Here is a 17789-nt window from a genome sequence, read left to right as displayed (position 1 = left end):
ATTACTTGAAACAAATAAGATTGAAAACATGACTTTTAAAGCTTTTGGACTCAACAAAAGCATTTATCAGAGGATAAGTTACAAGTACACATGAAAAAGAAGAAACCAAAATCAGCACCGCGACTCAGAATCTGCAACAGTTTGAAGAAGAGCAACAAAACTGATCCTCAAACAGCAGGAGAAAAGAAATAATAAAATTAGAGCAGAAATAAATGAAGTGGAAAGCAAGAAGAATGGGAAAAAATCAACAAGACAAGATGGTTTTTTGAAAGGATAAACAAAATTGAAAAACCACTGTCAAATTTAGCAAAAGAACAAGTAGATGCAAATATCAAAGCTTAGAGATGAAAATGGTGACATCACGACAGAGCCAAATGAAATTAAAATACTACAAATGAAATTAAAATACTACAAAATACTACAAATACTACAAATTAAAATTACTACAAAAGACTGTACTCCAACAAGTTTGAAAATCTGGGCAATAGGAACAAATTTCTAGAAACACTAATGAGCTAATACCAAAGGCTCTAGTAGAAAGCAAATGCTTTGAGAATGATGATGGCAACATTGATACAAATGTGCTTGACACAGTGGATGTATGTATGGATTGTGATAAGAGCTGTATGAGCCCCAATAAAATTATATATAAAAAAGTAGTCTCCAGTGTAGCAGGCCATAATGGGGCTTATGACCTCTGCAGCAGTACCGGTCACTATCTTTATGTGGACTTTTTTCTTGATACAGGTTTCTTTCTTATATGTATATAACTGTCACTAGTTTCATTTCTTCACAAAACACAGCCTAACAGTCATCAAAGTATGTGTTGGCATTTTTGAGATTTGAAAGAAGTCTTTTATAGCAGATTCTCTTCTTTCTTTACTGCTGCTTCCTGAGTGTTGATTATTCATTTTACTTTATATTAGTTTGGACTTTTTATGAGATCCTGTAGGTGAATTTATATAAAAATAACAAGTTATTTATACAATTTGTAAATATATGTGCTATGCATATATATGTATGTGCATATTTACACTTATGAATATAAGCACATATACACTACATGCACTAAAATATATCAGACTAAAAGACAATCCATTTAGTATATTTAGCACTAGTTGACCAGTTTGAAATTTTGCTTAATGGTCAATGAAGAAAAATACTTTTAAAAGAAATGTAACCGGAGAAGGGAGACTCCGGATAGGGCAAGATATGACAAAATAACAATGTATAAATTACCAAGGGCACATGAGGGAGGGGGGAGCGGGGAGGGAGGGGGAAAAAAAGGAGGACCTGATGCAAAGGGCTTAAGTGGAGAGCAAATGCTTTGAGAATGATTGGGGCAGGGAATGTGCAGATGTACTTTATACAATTGATGTATGTATATGTATGGATTGTGATAAGAGTTGTATGAGCCCCTAATAAATTGTAAAAAAAGAAAAGAGGAGAGAAAAAAAGAAAATGATTAGGGCAAAGAATGTACAGATGTGCTTTATACAATTGATGTATGTATATGTATGGATTGTGATAAGACTTGTATGAGCCCCTAATAAAATGTTTTTTTAAAAAAGAAATGTAACCATGCTGGTGCTGCTTCAATAATTTATTTATATAATTGATATAATCTTTACAAGAAAATGCATTTTAATATTTTATCTTATTAAGTTAAACTTCACCCTAAAGCTTCCTTTTTCTCATAAATATCTGCCATATGCAGTAGTTTCATGTAATAGTTTGCACAACCTAGCTATTTGATAAATATCCACAAGATGGTGCCATGGTTAACATGTTCACTTGAGAATTTGAGAACTAGGAAGGAGATTTGTTTAATCTTCCAATATATATGTGACTACCACTTTATATCAAAGTTTTGTTTGATATATATCTAATCAGTATAATTTTACTATAATACACATTTACATTCAGATCTTCAGATTACTGTTTTAATATCAAAACCATTTTATCTCTCTAAAAATATTTATTAAAAGAAAATCTTAAGCAGAGAAATAACACAGAGTTGCTTATAAAGATATGAATTTGGCTTTCATGTTTTTTAAACTATTAGTTATGCTTTGAATTATATCTTGCTGTAACTTTCATATCAGGATTAAAATAATATCCAATTACCTACGATAAGTTAAATTTAGATATGAACAAGATGTTTATCCAAGAAAACTAAAAACAAAAACAAACATAATAAAAAGAAGAGCTTGTAGGCAGAATTATCAAGTTAGTAATAGTTAATAATATTTGGGTTTGTTGGAATTTTAGCTTGCCATAGTTGTAATAAGGGTAGTGTGTTGATAAATTTTTTTAAGAGAATCTTTTTTTCTTAACTGAAGAATTTCTTTCTTTAAAAAAAATACTTTTATTGGGGGCTCTTACACTTCTTATCACAATCCATACATTCATTCAAGGTGTCAAGCACATTTGCACATATGCTGCCATCATCATTTTCAAAGCACTCTTCCCACTTTAGCCCCTGATATCAGCTCCCCATTTCTTTCCCCTCCCCAAAACCCACCCTCCCTCACGAACCCTTGATAAGTTATAGAATATTATTTTCATATCTTACATTGTCCACCGTCACCCCTTACCCACTTTTTCATTGTTCATCCTCCTGGGAGGGGCTATAGGTTGATCCTTGTGATTGATCCCCCTTTTCTCCCCGACCCTCCCCTAATCCTCCTGGAATCTCTACTCTTCTTGTTGGCCCTGAGGGGTTTATTTATCCTGGACTCCCTGTGCTGTGGGCTCTTATCTATAGCAGTGTGCATGTTCTGATTTAATCTGATTTGTAAGGTACAATTGAGGTCATGATACTAGGAGGAAGAAAAAACATCAAAGAACTAGAGGAAAGTTGAGGTGTTTCATCAGTGCTATACTGCACCTGACTGACTCCTCTCTTTCCTGTGACCTCTCTGTGAGGGGATGTCCAATTGTCTACAGATGGGCATTGAGTCTCCACTCCATGCCCACCCACTCTCTACCAAGCCCCATTTACATTGGGTATGATTTTGTTCTGGGTCTTAGATGCCTGATACTTGATCCCCTCAACACCTCGTGATCACACAGGTTGGTGTGCTTCTTCCATGTGAGCTTTGTTGCTTCTCAGCTAGATGGTCACTTGTTTATCTTCAAGCTTTTAAGACCCCAGACGCTATATCTTTTGATAGCCAGGCACCATCAGATTTCTTCACCACATTTGCTTATGCACCCTTTTTGTCTTCAGTGATCATGTCGGGAAGGTGAGCATCACAGAATGCTATATTGTTAGAACTAAGTGTTCTTGTGTTGAGAGAGTACTTGAGTTGAGGTCCAATATCCATCAGCAACCTTAATTCTTAACCTTTGGATATGAGTACATATTTCTATTCCCCTCTCATTATATATATATATATATATATATATATATCTCCTACTTCCCACCTACCATCTTCCCCCCCCCCTTTTTCTTTTCCCCTCTTATTTAGCTGGCTGCTGTATGGGTTTGTCCCCTGCTATAGTTGCTGGACCTCACTCAACGATGCATGTATATAGTAGTTTTTCTGCTATACCCTTTTTAATTTTATTTTTTTAAAATAAGTTTATCTTAGTGGAGTGGTGTTGTACTTGTCCTTTTGTGATTGGCTTACTTCACTTAGCCTGATTTCCTCCAGTTCTTCCCATGCAACGATGTGCTTCATGCGTTCAACACTGCTTTTTAGGGATGCATAATACTCCATTGTATGTATGTATCACAGTTTTTGATCCATTCTTCTGTTGATGGAAATTTGGGTTGCTCCAACCCCTTGCAATTGTGAACTGTATCATGGTGAACATTGAAACACAGATGTCTGGCCGTGGTTTGTTTCTTGCCTCTTCTGGGTATATGATCAGCAGAGGGATTGCTGGGTCATATGGTAGGTCAATTCCCATCTGTTTTACATATCACCAAATCAATTTCCACAGTGGCTGTACATACCTACAGGCCCACCAGCAGTGGATAAGAGTTCCTATTTCACCACAACCCCTCCAACACTTGTTACTTTCTGATTTTTTTAATTGGGCTATCTTAGAGGGTGTTAGGTGGTTTCACATAGTTGTTTTAATTTGCATTTCTCTTATGGCTAATGATTGGGAACATTTTCTCATATGTTTATTCACCATTGGGATTTCTGCCCTTGTGAAACTTCTTTTCGGGTCCTTTGCCTACCTCCTTAGTGGGAACTTGGCTTTTTCTTATTGTAAGCTTGCAAACTAATGTGGAGTTTGGTAATAAGGCCTTTGTCTGATGTGTCATTGCTAAAGATGTTTTCCCAGTCTGTGGGTTCTCTTATTACTCTCTTGGTGAATTCTTTGGATGTAAACAGGTGATTTATTTTCAGTATATCATACTTATTAATTTGGGACTCCTCTGTGTTTATATCCTTTCCTATTTCCGATAGCCTAGTGTTCCTGGGGCCAAGGTTCTCAGGTTTGTCCCAATTCCCTCATTAATGGCCCTAATAGTTTGGGGTTTTACCTCGAGGTCTGTGACCCACCTTGAGTTTATTCTTGTACATGGAGTGAGGTAAGGGTCTTGCTTCATTTATCTTTAGGTATATGTCCATTTTTTTTCTAGCACCACTAGTAGAAAATGGCATCTGCTTCCCATTTGATATTTTTGGGCCCTTATCAAAGATCAGTTGTCTGTATGCTGATGATTTTATTTATAGGTTTTCAATTCTTTTCCCGCTGTCTGAGTATTTCGTTATACCTATAGCAGGTGGTTTTGACCACTGTGGCTGTATAATATATGCTAAAGTCAGGTAAAGCAAGCCCTTTCTCTCTGTCCTTCTTCTTGAGGAGTTCTCTGCTAATTCTAGGATTCTTCCCTCTCCATATGAAGTAGGTTTTCCAAATCTTTAAAGAAGGATGATGGTATTTGTTTTGGGATAGTATTAAAATTACGTAGTGCCTTGGGCAAAACGGATATATTTACTATATTGAGTCGTCCAATCCACAAGCATGGGATATTCTTCCATTTATTGAGGTCACTCTTGGTTTCTTGTAATAGTTTTTGTAGTTTTCCTCATGCAAATCTTTTTTTCAGTCAAGTATATTCCTAGATATTTCAGTTTGTGCTTGGCTATTATAAATGGTACTACCTTTTGAATTGCCTCTTCTGTGATCTTGTCTGATGTGTATAGCAGTCCGATAGATTTTTGTTTCTTGATCTTGTATCATGCCACTCTGCCATCTTCCAACACTTCCAACACTCCTCTTGTGGAGTTTTGGGGATTTTCAATATATAAAATAATATAATCTGTAAATAACAATAGTTTTGCCTCTTCCTTCCCCAGACGAATTCCTTTGATGTCTTTTCTTTGTCTTATGTTGCTAGCTAGGACCTCCAGTATGATGTTAAATAGGAATGGGAACAAAGGGCATCCCTGTCTGGTCCCCTTTTCCAGTGGAATTGTTTTTGTCTTTTCTCCATTGATTACCATGTTAGCTGTTGGTTTTTCATGTAAAGCTTGTATAATATTGAGGAATTTTTCCTACCATTCCTATCTTCTTGAGGTTCTTAAACAGGAATTGGTGTTGGATGTTGTTGAATGCTTTTTTCGCATCTGTCGATATTATCATGGGGTTCTTATAATTTTTCATGTCAATGTTGTAAATAATACTAATGGTCTTTCGTATGTTGAACCATCCTGCATCCCTGGTATGAATCCCACTTGGTCATGGTGAAATATTTTTATGTGCTTTTGTATTCTATTAGCCAGTATTTTGTTAAGGAGTTTGGGATCGATGTTCATCAGGGATATTGGTCTGTAGCTCTCAATTCTTGTGGGATCCTTGCCCTCTTTAGGTATCAGAGTTATACTAGCTTCATAGAAAGAGTTTGGCAGTTTTCTTTCTTTTTCTATATTCTGGAAGAGTTTGTGTACGATTGGTGTCATGTCTTTCCTGAATTCTTAATAGAATTCTCCTGTGAAGCCATCTGGCCCAGGGGATTTTTTGTTGTTGTTGTTAGTAAACCCCTGATAACCTTGTCTATTTCTTCTATTGCTATGGGTCTGTTGAGGTTCTTGACATCCATCTGGGATAGTCTAGGGAGAGTTTATTTTTTTCCAAGTATTTGTCCACGTCTTCCAAGTTGTTGAATTTGTTAGGGTACAGGCCTTCATAGTACTGTGTAATTATCCTTTTGGTTTTATTAGGGTCCATTGTAATGTCCCCTGTTTTATCCCTCATCCTTGTTATTGAAATTTGTTCCTTCATTTCTTTGGCTAGGTTTGCCAGAAGAGAATCATTTTATGGATATATTATGAAGGAAAAATTTGGAGATTTGTTGAGTGGGAAGAATTTCTAAATATAATGAATGGTGTGCAGCAGAAACAGAATGGAATTAATGCAGCTGAAGAGGGAGGCTGGGACATGGGTAAAAGTGAAGTAAAAAATGGCTTGTGGAAAAGAGACAAATGTTTGTAAAGGGATTTTCTACACACATCTACAAGTCATTATTTTAAGAAGTTGTCTCTAAATTTCCTTTGTATTTCTCTATTATGGTGCACAATTATTAGCTCTGTCTGAAACCTTGAAATCCTCTTTGATTTCCCAATCCTCTCCTTGACATCACAAGGTTTTGACAATTCTTCTGTGCAAATGTCTAATGTTTTCCACTTCATTCCTGAATTAGTAAAAACCTTCTAGATGTTTTTCCATCCATGTTCTGGAATCAACTTTCATAGTTTATAGTTTGGTAAAGTAACTATTAAGAAATATTCTCTCTTTTTATTTATTTATTCTGGACTTTATAACTCTCCTATGAATGCCTCTTTTCTTCCATCTTCTAATAACCACTTCTCATTGCTAATCACAAAATCATCTGTTTATTTAATCCAAATACACTGGTAAAAAGCAGGAGGTTGGATGCTAAATTAGTTGCTGTCTCATAGAAAACTTTATTTTGAAATAATTTTAAATTTGAAAGAATAGCAAGAAGAGTGCAAAGTTCTATATGTCCTTCATTTAACTAATTATTAATTATTTCTTCTACTTTATTAGTCTCTGTCTCTTATCTCTCTCTCTGAACATACGTACATATGCAAAGGGACTTCAAAAAGTTTGTGGGAAAATTGAATTAGAAGATAACAGAATTTTCCCACGGGCTTTTTGAAGCTGCTGAATGTATGTACATACATATGCATACACACAAACAAAAACACGTGTGCATGTAATTTACATATAGAGTAAATATATATCCTGAATCATTTGAGAATAAAAGTTGTAGACTTCATGCTCCTAAGGCATCCTGCTTCAATGTCTGTTACCTTAGAACAATAAAATACTCATTTGCATATCTATAGCACAATGATCAAATTTAGCACATTTAACATCAGTATATTAATATAATCTAATATACAACTCCTATACAGATACTGTAGTTATTACAGAAATGTCCTTTTTGGCATTTTTGTCCCAATCTTGGTTTTGAGCCAGGGTTGCACATCACACTTTGTTGGCTTATTCTATTTTTTTTCACCTGCAACCTGACCTTATATTTTTTATTTACTTTTAATTGATCTTTTTATTGGGGGATCTCACAGGTATTATAACAATCCATAAATCAATTACATCAGGTGAACTTGTACAGATGCTGTCATCATTTTCAAAACTTTTGTTTCTACTTGATATCATCTCTTTATTCCATCCCTTCCCTATCCTACCACCTTAGTGAACCATTAATAAATTATAAATATATTTTTTTCATATCTTACACTGTCGGATGTACCCTTTCACCCACAGTTCTGTTATCCGTTCCCCTGGAGGGGCGTTATACATTGCTGTCAGATCCCTCTCCCCCTCCCTTCCCTTTCCATACCCTCACAGAATCATTACTCCAATTACTGCTTCTGAGGGGTTTTATCTATCCTGAATTCCATGTCAATAGCTCTTATCTGTACCATTGTATATATGCCAGTCAAACAAGATTTGTGAGGTCTAGGGCCATGATAGTCTGGAGAGGAAGCATTAAAAAACCAGAAGAATCTTGTGTGTTTCGTTGGTGCTATACTGCCTGCTGAATGAGTAGATTCCAGTTTTGGCCAAATGTCACATAAATGATAATGTCAATTGTCCTATTATTTGGTGATGTTAACTTTGATCATGCAACTAAATGATGTCAGTCAAGATTCACCACTATAAAACTGCTGTTTTATCTTTGTTATTACCAAATAATTGTAGAAAAGCACGTGAATACTATGCAAATTTTGTTTCTTTTCAAACTTTCAGTCAACTACTTCAGAATCTATAAATTAATTTTTACCTGAATTAACTATTATTATTATTATTTATGAGGAATAGTAGTTTTCTTTTCTTTTAAAAAATCATTTTTTCGGGGATTTTACAGCTCTTACAACAGCCCATACATCCATTGTGTCAAGTGCATTTGTACACATGTTGCCATCCTCCTTTTCTTTTTATTTATTTATTTATTTATTTATTTATTTATTTGTTTATTTTTTACCATCCTCCTTTTCAAAACATCTTTTTTCTATGTGAACCCTTGGTATCAACTGCTCATTCTCCCCCCCCCCTTATGAATCCTTTATAAATTATAAATTATTATTATTTTCATATCTTACACCTCCCACTGTCTCCCTTCACACATTCCTGTTGTTTGTCCCCCTGGGAGGGGAGGTTTATACGCTGATCACTGTGATCGGTTCCCTCTTTCTTGCACCACCCTCCCCCTACCCTCATAGTATCACTACTCCCATTATTGTTCCTGAGGGCTTTATCTGTCCTGGATTCCATGTGTTGAGAGCTCTTATCGGTACCAGTGTACATGCGCCAGTCTGGCCAGATTTGTAAGGTAGAACTGGGGCCAGTGGAATGTTGTATGTTTTGTTGGGGCTATACTGTACCCTGACTGACTCATCCCTTCCTTGTGACCGTTCTGTGAGGGGATATCTAATTGTATCCAGATGAGTTTTGGGTTTCCACTCCACACCTCCTCATTCACATTGACATGATTTTTTCTTTTGGGTCTTCTGATGCTTGATATCTGATCCTGTTGACACCTCATGGTGGTGTGCTTCTTCCATGTGGGCTTTGTTGCTTCCCAGCACACAGGCTGGTGTGCTTCTTCCATGTGGGCTTTGTTGCTTCCCAGCTAGATGGCCACTTGTTTCTCTTCAAGCCTTTAAGATGCCAGATTCTATATCTTTTAATAGCCAGCCACCATCAGCTTTTTTCCACCACATTTACTTATGCACCCATTTTGTCTTCAGCGATCTTTTCAGGGAAGGTGAGCATCAGAAAATGCCAGATTATTAGAACAAAATGTTCTTGCATTGAGGAAGTACTTGAGTAGAGGACCAATGTCCATCTGATACCTTAATATGCTATATACTTAGCATATAAAGATATGTACATATATCTATGTATCTATCATTATATATAAATATACTTACATATGTATGTGACTATACCTCTATAAATGTCATTTGGCTCCTAGTTCTTTCTTCTATTTCCTTTTATTTTCCTTTTGTCCCACTATCATGTTTGACCTTCATTCAGGTTTCAGTGATTCCTCTTGGCTTCATTGCCCTTGATTAAACCCCACCATGCATTCTACACCCTCCTCACCATCGATTTTAGATCTCTTATTGTTCCCTTGTCCCTGGGTTTGTTGGCTCCCCCCTTCATTTTTCCCACCTCCTCCTTTCCTATTTCCCCCCAAAACCATCAGTCCCATTGTTTTTTTCCTTGGGATTATTTATCGTGCCTATTTTATATAGGTAGGATGATATATATCTTAAATATGCATGGAAATAAAAAACTTATAAATAGTTTCAGGACTGTTTGTTGACTTTTATGAATGTTTTCCAATGGAGTCTAATAAAGTACTAAGCCCTGCCCCCGAAGTTTATTTTGGGGATTCCTCGGGAACTTCATTGCTTTGCTCTCCTTGCTACTCTTTAGCACTCCCTTCATATTTTGCGCCTATGTGTATTTGGGGGGGAGGGGGGGCATACCAGGCACAATTCCTGCAATGTGTCTCCAGTGTTATCCCCCATAGTGCTATGGGTCAGTGATGGATACCGTGTCTTAGGGTTGGGTTGACCCTACGGTCCTCTCTGTGCATTGGCTGCTATGGGCAGAAATATCGTCCTTGGGGCTTGGTTGGCCAGGATGCAATTCACTCTTTCTCCTTTCCTCTTAGTTTGATCCTGTGTGTTTTGAGCAGACCCGCCCCTCTCCCTGAGCTGTATCTTCAGTGCTGTCCTCTGTAGTGCATTCTTCTGGGGAGGGAGTCTACCTAGTGGGGATTGGGGCCAGCCCCACAGAACTCTCTCTTGGTACGCTGCTTCATGCCAGTATGCCTTCTTGGTGCACCAGGTTGGGATCTGGACCCTCTCTCCCTTTCCTGTGGAGACATAAATAATACTCTCCCCATGGATGGGTTAGTGCCCTGTACCCCCCAAAACCATGTCCTCATTTTTTTCCTTTTCTCCTCCTTTTTAGTCGGCTGCCATAAGTATCCCTGTGTTGGATCTGATCCCTGCTAGAGTGCATGGACCTCTCCCTGGGAGTTTATGCATTTGGTAGCTTTTTCCCTGTGCCCCTTGTGCTTTACAAGCTTACCTCGGTGGACTCATTGTCCTTATCCTTTTGTGCTTGGCTTACTTCGCTTAGCATAATTTCTTCCAATTCTTCCCAAGTGATGATGTGTTTCATGCATTCATCACTGCTTTTTAGGGATGCCTGGTACTTCATTGTACATATGTACCAGAGTTTTTCAATCCATTCATCCATTGATGGAAATTTAGGTTGTTTCTCACTCTTTGCAATTGTGAACTGTGCCTTGATGAACATTGGAGCACAGATGTCTGGCCGTGGTCTGTTTCTTGCCTTTTCTGGGTAGATGCCCAGTAGGGGGATTGCTGGATCATATGGTAGCTCGATTTCCATTTGTTTTAGGTATCACCAAATCAATTTTCATAACAGTTGCAAATGCCTACAGGTCCACCAGCAGTGAGTGAGAGTTCCTGTCTCCCCACAGCTCCTCCAACACTTGCTGCTTTCTGATTTTTTAATTGGGCTATCCTTGAGAGTGTTAGGTGGCATCTCATAGTCATTTTAATTTGCATTTCTCTTAGGGCTAATGATCAAAAACATTTTCTCATATGTTTATTGGCCATTCAGATTTCCACCCTAGTAAAATTTCTGTTCAGGTCCATTGCCCACCTGCTTAATGGGCTATTTTTTTTTTAATGATTGTAAGCTAGCAGAGTATTGTAGGTTTTAGTAATAAGGTCTTTCTTTGATATGTCATTGCTAAAGATGTTTTCCCAGTCTGTTGGCTCTCTTATTACTCTCTTGGCTAATACTTTAGATGTACATAGGTGCTTTATCTTCAGTATATTCCACTTGTCAATTTGTGCTTCCTCTGTGTTAGTGTCCTTCCCTAGTTCCAATAGCCTAAGTATTCCCTGTGCCAAAGTTCTCAGATTTGTCCCAATAGTTTGGGATGTTAACTTGAGTTGATCCACCTTGAGTTTATCTTGTGCATGAGTGAGTTAAGGGGCTTGCTTCATTTTTCTGCAAATCAATATTCCTTTTCCCCCCAGCACCATTTGTGGAAGAGGGCATCTGCTTCCCACTTGATATTTTTAGGCCCTTATCAAAGACAACAGAAAAATGGGTGAAGCGAGATACTGGACAGTATAAGACATGACAAAATAAGAATAATTTATAAATTATTAAGGGTTCGTGAAGGAGAGGGGGTGGGGAGGGAGGGGAAACATGAGGAGCTGATACCAAGGGCTCATGCAGAAAGCAAATGTTTTGAGAATAATGATGACAACAAATGTACAAATGTGCTTGACACAATGGATGTATGTGTGGATTATGATAAGAGTTGCACAAGTCTCCAATAAAATAATTTAAAGGGAAAAGTCAAATTGAAAAAAAAAGATAATCCTGAAGCATAATGTCAGAAAGTTAAATTGTGATTTAAAAATATACAAAAGCCCATAACTATCAAAGGGATACCATAGCCAACTGAAAAGCTTCCACCAGCCAAAGCTGGAATAACTTAGGCAATAGACAAATAAAACAATAGTGTTATTACTCAGAGATTAAGTAGCTATCCACAAATCTACAATGATATAAGAAAGTGATCGAATATATAAACACAAATGTGAAAAAATAGACAAATCTCCTATATGGGAGACTTCCAAATATTCATGTAGATGTTCCACCCTTAAGAGTGTGAAATGTAAATCTTCACTCCTTTAAGTATATCCTGTACCAAGTAATTTTCTTCCAACTGGTACAAGTGTAAAAAGAGTTTAAAGGAAAATAATTTTATAATGGAAAAACTTGAGAAACCTTAGGTGTCTACATAAAACCTCTTCAAAGTGTTGATGAGCAAAGGTTTCACTTTGAGGACTAAGGTGTGCCTGACACAAGCTGTGGTGTGTTTTTAAAGGCCATTTTATTGGGGGTTCTTACAACTCTTGTTATAATCCATGCATCAATTGTATCAAACATATTTGTACATATGCTGCCATCGTTCTTTTCTAGATATTTATTTTCTATTGAGCCCTTGGGATCAGCCCCTCTTTTTTCCCTTCCTCCTCCATCATACCCTCATGGACCCTTGATGGAGAATAGATTGTTATTATTTTCTGGTTTCTCTTGTTCCCCTGGAGGGGTGTGCGTGTGGTTATGTGTCATTCATTGCAGTCAATAGCTCCTTCCTCCCCTCCTCTCTATCCCTTCCCCCTACCCTTTTGGTATCTCTATTCCCATCCCTATTCCTGGGTTCCATGTGTCGTGAGCTTTATCTCTTGCCTATACCTATGTACACGCTCCAGTCCAGAGTGCGAAGCAGCACTGGGGTCATGATAGTGTGGGGTAAGGAAGCCTCATGGAACCAGAGGTATATCGCGTGATCCATCTGTGCTCTACTGAACCTTGATTGACTCATCCTTTCCCTGCGGGATGTTCCATTGTCTACAGATGGGCTTTGGGTCTCTGCTACGACCTCCCTCTTTCTCACCAACGTGTTTTTGTTTGTTGTGTGTTATGAATCTTATAATGCCTGTTGCCCAGTCCAGATGACACCTCATGATTGCACAGGCTGGTGTGTTTCGTCCACGTGAGCTTGTTGCTTCACTGTTAGATGGCTGTTTGTTTAACTTCAAGCCTTTAAGACCCCAGATGCTGTGTCTTTTAATAGCTGGGCACCATCCACTGTCTTCACAACATTTGTTTATGCACCCATTTTGTTTTCAGTGATTATGGGAGGGTGGGGGGTAAGCATCACAAAATGCCATTTTGTTAGAACAAAGTGGTTTTGTATTGCAGGAGGGCATGAACTGAGGCCCAAGGCCCATCCGCAGCCTCAGTTTATTGCTTTATAAATATATGTAGATAGGCCAATATTTTTATGGATTAATGCATTTACATAAGTACACACCTCTGTTAATACTTCTATCTATATCTTTGATTCCCAGAGCCTTTGTCTGTTTCCTTTTGCCTCCTCTGGCCCACCATAACGTTCCCCCTTCTTCCACCTCTTAGTATTTCCTCTCTGCTAGATTGGTGTTGCTCTAATGCCCACAGGATCTCTACAACCTCCTAGACGTTGGTTTTAATTCCCTGGTTGTTCCCCTATCACATTGTTTGCTCCCCACCCCCTCCCCACCCCCATGCAACTTCTTCCCCCAAGACCCTCTGGGGCTGTTGGCCCCATTGCTTTCTCCCCGAGCTTGCTTCCCATGTCTGTCTCATATAAGTAGGCAAACCAGCAATGTCCTAGTCCAAACAATAAGAAACCAAAAGGTTGAAAAAAGAAAAAGAGGGGAAAAAATACCCATACATTGTTCCAGGTCTGTCCGCTGGCCTTTATGAATCTTTCCTCCTTGGCTCTGATGTTATTGCGGCGCAATTCACAATCACAAAGAGTTGAAAACAACCTAAATTTCCATCAATAGCGATAGTTTCATCTCATCCTCTCCAAGTTGGGTACTTTTAGTGTCCTTATGCTGTCTTATGTCATCAGCTAGGACCTCCAGTATGATTTTGAATAGAAGTGGGGACAAGGGGCATACTTGTTTGGTCCCCTCTTTCAGTAGGATTGTTTTAGTCTTTTCTTCATTGACCATGATGTTGGCTGTTTGTAGATAGCTTGTATTAGCTTGAGGAATTTTCCTTTCATTCCTGTCTTCATGAGTGTCTTAATTAGGAATGGGTGTTAGATGTTGTCAAATGCTTTTTGTGCATCTATTGATATTATTATGTGGTTCTAATACTTATCAATGTGATATGTAACATTGATGGATTTTTGGATGTTAAACCATCCCTGCATCCCTGGGACGACTCCTACCTGATTATGGTGGGTGATATGTTTTATATACTTTTGTATTCTATTGGCCAATATTTTGTTAAGGATTTTTGCATCTATGTTCATTAGAGATATCAGTCTGTAGTTCTCTATACCTTGCCATGTTTGGGTATCAAAGTTATATTGACTATTATTTGAATATTCTTCCTCTTCCTAGCATCTGTCATTGATCTCAGGTTATCTTCCACATAATTTATTATCCTATTTGACTGTCTTTCTTGTTTGCTGAGGTCTGCCTGAATGTCTTTGAGATCGCTGATATGGTTCTTTGCCTCCTCTAGTCTAATAGTAAATTCTGTGATCTTGTGTGCAGCTTCTTCTACCTCTTCTATTAGCACATCATCTGTTAGCACCTTTGGTGTGTGGACTTCATTCTCTCTATTGTGAAGTTCATCCCCTCAATTGTGGAATTCATCTCCTCTATCATTGTGTCCTTATTCTGTGTTGCTTCCCTCAACTCCTGCATTACTCCAAGCAGCCTTATGAAGATTTTTTTGTAGCATATTCACATTTGATTCTTCTATGAGTGTCATTACCTCCGCTATTGTTTTTGTCTGTTTTTTGTTGTTGTTGAGGGTGATGCGGTTTGCTGCTGCTTCCTTGACCTCTTTGTGGAAGTAGGCACCATGTTTCTGGGAGACCAGGGGGCCCTGAGCTCCTTCTCTGTGTTACTGATAAGGGTGCTTTCAGAGGTTGCCTGTAGCCTACTACAGAGATGGGTCAAACTGCTATGTAGGCAGGATTCCACAGAGATTCAGTGGCCAACAGTGGTGGAGTTTCAGTCACTGGAGAGGGGCAGGAGCCTATATGTATGCCCCTGGACTGCTTAGATCTGGGCTGTCAGGTCACGATTCGCAGGCTTTTTCTTATTTAATTAAAACAAAATTTTAAAGATGCCTAATAGAAGGCAAAGGTGGGGGAGGCCTGGCTGCTATGAGAGGAGGTGCTGATCAAGGGCAAAAACAACCATACTGCCTTTGTGTGGGTGCCCAGGAAAACCTCCGCAGAGTGTAGGTGCCTGGCACTGGTGGGGGCAGCTGTTGCATCCAGGGGCCAGGCAGGCAATGTTGTGCTAGTGTGGGACAGGCCGCTGCTGCTGTGGTTGGTGGGAGTGGAGGTACCCTGTGTGCAACAATAGGCTGAGGGTGGCCAATCAGCAAGCTTTGGTCGTACTGGGGTCTGAGTAGTGTGGCTGGTGTGGGCTGGGAAGCCCTTGGACCCAGGTCACTTATCCCTTGGGCTCCAGAGTCAGGCTATGTGTGGGGAATGTATGCTCTTCAGACTGAGGATGCATTTCCCCCTGATACCCAGAGCCTGGATGCTAGGGAAGTGCTGAGCCATTGCACGCCAGAGCAGGCAGGAGCATGGGAGCCATTGCAGAGGAGGGCGTGGATGGAGGGGTCTCAGGCAACGGTGTGGGAGGAGGGGTCCCCAGTCGCAGGTCACCTAACCTGCTACAGGTAAACTGCAGGTCAGTTCTTGGGGCTCTGGGTGAATGAAAGGAGAGACCCGAGCTTGGCAGATCGCTCCCACGTGGAGAGAGGGGAACCATGGGAGAAATGAACAGCTCTCCTAGGGGAATGCTGTCAGTGGGCAGCTGCTGCCAGGGGGTCCCGCCACAGCTGTGTGAGTCCCGGCAGGGCAGTCAAGCAGCTCTTGGGGTGGTGACCAGGCCTGGGGGTGGGGAATTGGTGACGCACCGGTCGCAGCAGCAGTGGCGCACAGGAAGGAGCAGCCCAGCTGGCCGAGCTGAGATGTCCCACAAGGATCAGATCTCCCGGGGCTCCAGCTCAGGACTGATGTGGGGAGGGGGGTTGCTTCGTGACTGGGGGAGGGGTCGCAGGAGTCCTCTCACTCACCAGAATCCTCCCACTAGTCCTGGATTCCAGACCTACCGTGTGCTAAAGAGCTCTCAGTTTGTGCTGCATCTTGACAGTGCCATCTTGACTCCTCCCCGCCCAAGCTACGGTATTTTTACTTGCCTCATATGTATGTGAAAGCTAGACAGTTTCCCAAAGAAGAATTTTTATCGGCGAGGAATATTGAAAGTGTCATGGACTTCCAGAACAAACAAATCTGTTTTGGATGAAATTCTGTCAGAATGCTCCTTAAAAGCAAGGATGGTAAAACTTTGTCTCGTGTGTTTGGACATCATTAGTGGAGAACAGGTCCTGGAATAGGACATCAAGCTTGGTAAAGTGAAAGGTGATCAAAAAAGTGGAAGATTATCAAGATGGGTTGACACAGAGGCTGCAACGATGGACTTAATTAAACCCAACAATGCTCATGAGAACGGTGCAGGACCAGGCAGTGTTTCATTCCGTCATTTAGAATGTCACTCACTATGTGTCTGAATCGACTCAATGGCACTGAACAACAATTATGACAAATATACTATAAGATGATAATAATAGGAAAATTGCATTTAGGGCATATAAGAACTCTCGGTATTATCTTAATAATAACTCTGTAAATCTAAAACTATTTTACAAATAAAGTTTCTTAAAAGAGCAAAATTTAAAAGCTTACAAAAGAAAAGTTAGTGGCAGGGTTCTTTGTTTAGTTTTGTTGTATGCTTTGTATATAAATTACTGTCATGGTTAAGCATAGTTAGTGTCCCAGGGAAAATTTATTGAGGAAAATCTGATAGTGGTAACTAATATATTAAGCAAGACAATCGAGATTATTTTTATCTCAACAGACTGTAATTTCATCGTGTTAAATATTTTTAAGCCTGAAATTGATCATCTAAAGTCAATGCCCAAGTGAATTATCTTTACTTGCTGTGGTCTATGGGAAAAAATACCTTTAAAAAAAAAAGAAAAAATACCTTTTAGGCTTGATTTTGTGATTCAACTTGATGCCAGTGGTCAATATGCATGTGCAGTAATAATATTCAGAATAAGAGGTAATAGTGCAATTGTTCTTTTTACTACTTTCTAAATTGAAAAATAAATCTTTATTTGTGGTTCAAATACTCCTTGAATATAAAATTCAGTTTGGGACTGATGCAATGGAAGAGATATGAAGACAAATTGGAGCATGCCCAGACAAAATGTGAGGAAACTCCATGTGTATATGAAGAAATTTTTAGGAAATAGAATGTTTTGCCCGAGTAGAAGGAAATTTAATCACAAGCTGACTCTTCATCTCTTTGAAGGGAAGCAGTGTAAAAGTGAATGAGATTAATTTTCTGTATCTTTAAAATATAAGGTAGAAATTAGTCTTCTTTAATAATTATCCCCTGAGAAGGCTAATTTCATTAAAAAAATTCTTAAAGTAAAATTATCTACCTTCTTGTAGAGTCTAGGTGATCGTTTGCTGAGGATCTACATCAGTGATTGAAGTGTTTTATCAGGAGTTTTAGTAGGAGACATGGAATTTTTATAATCTTTATATT

This window comes from Tenrec ecaudatus, chromosome 1, assembly GCF_050624435.1.
Source record: "Tenrec ecaudatus isolate mTenEca1 chromosome 1, mTenEca1.hap1, whole genome shotgun sequence".
In the NCBI taxonomy this organism is placed as follows: domain Eukaryota; kingdom Metazoa; phylum Chordata; class Mammalia; order Afrosoricida; family Tenrecidae; genus Tenrec; species Tenrec ecaudatus.
Note: the sequence above shows the minus strand (reverse complement) of the source record.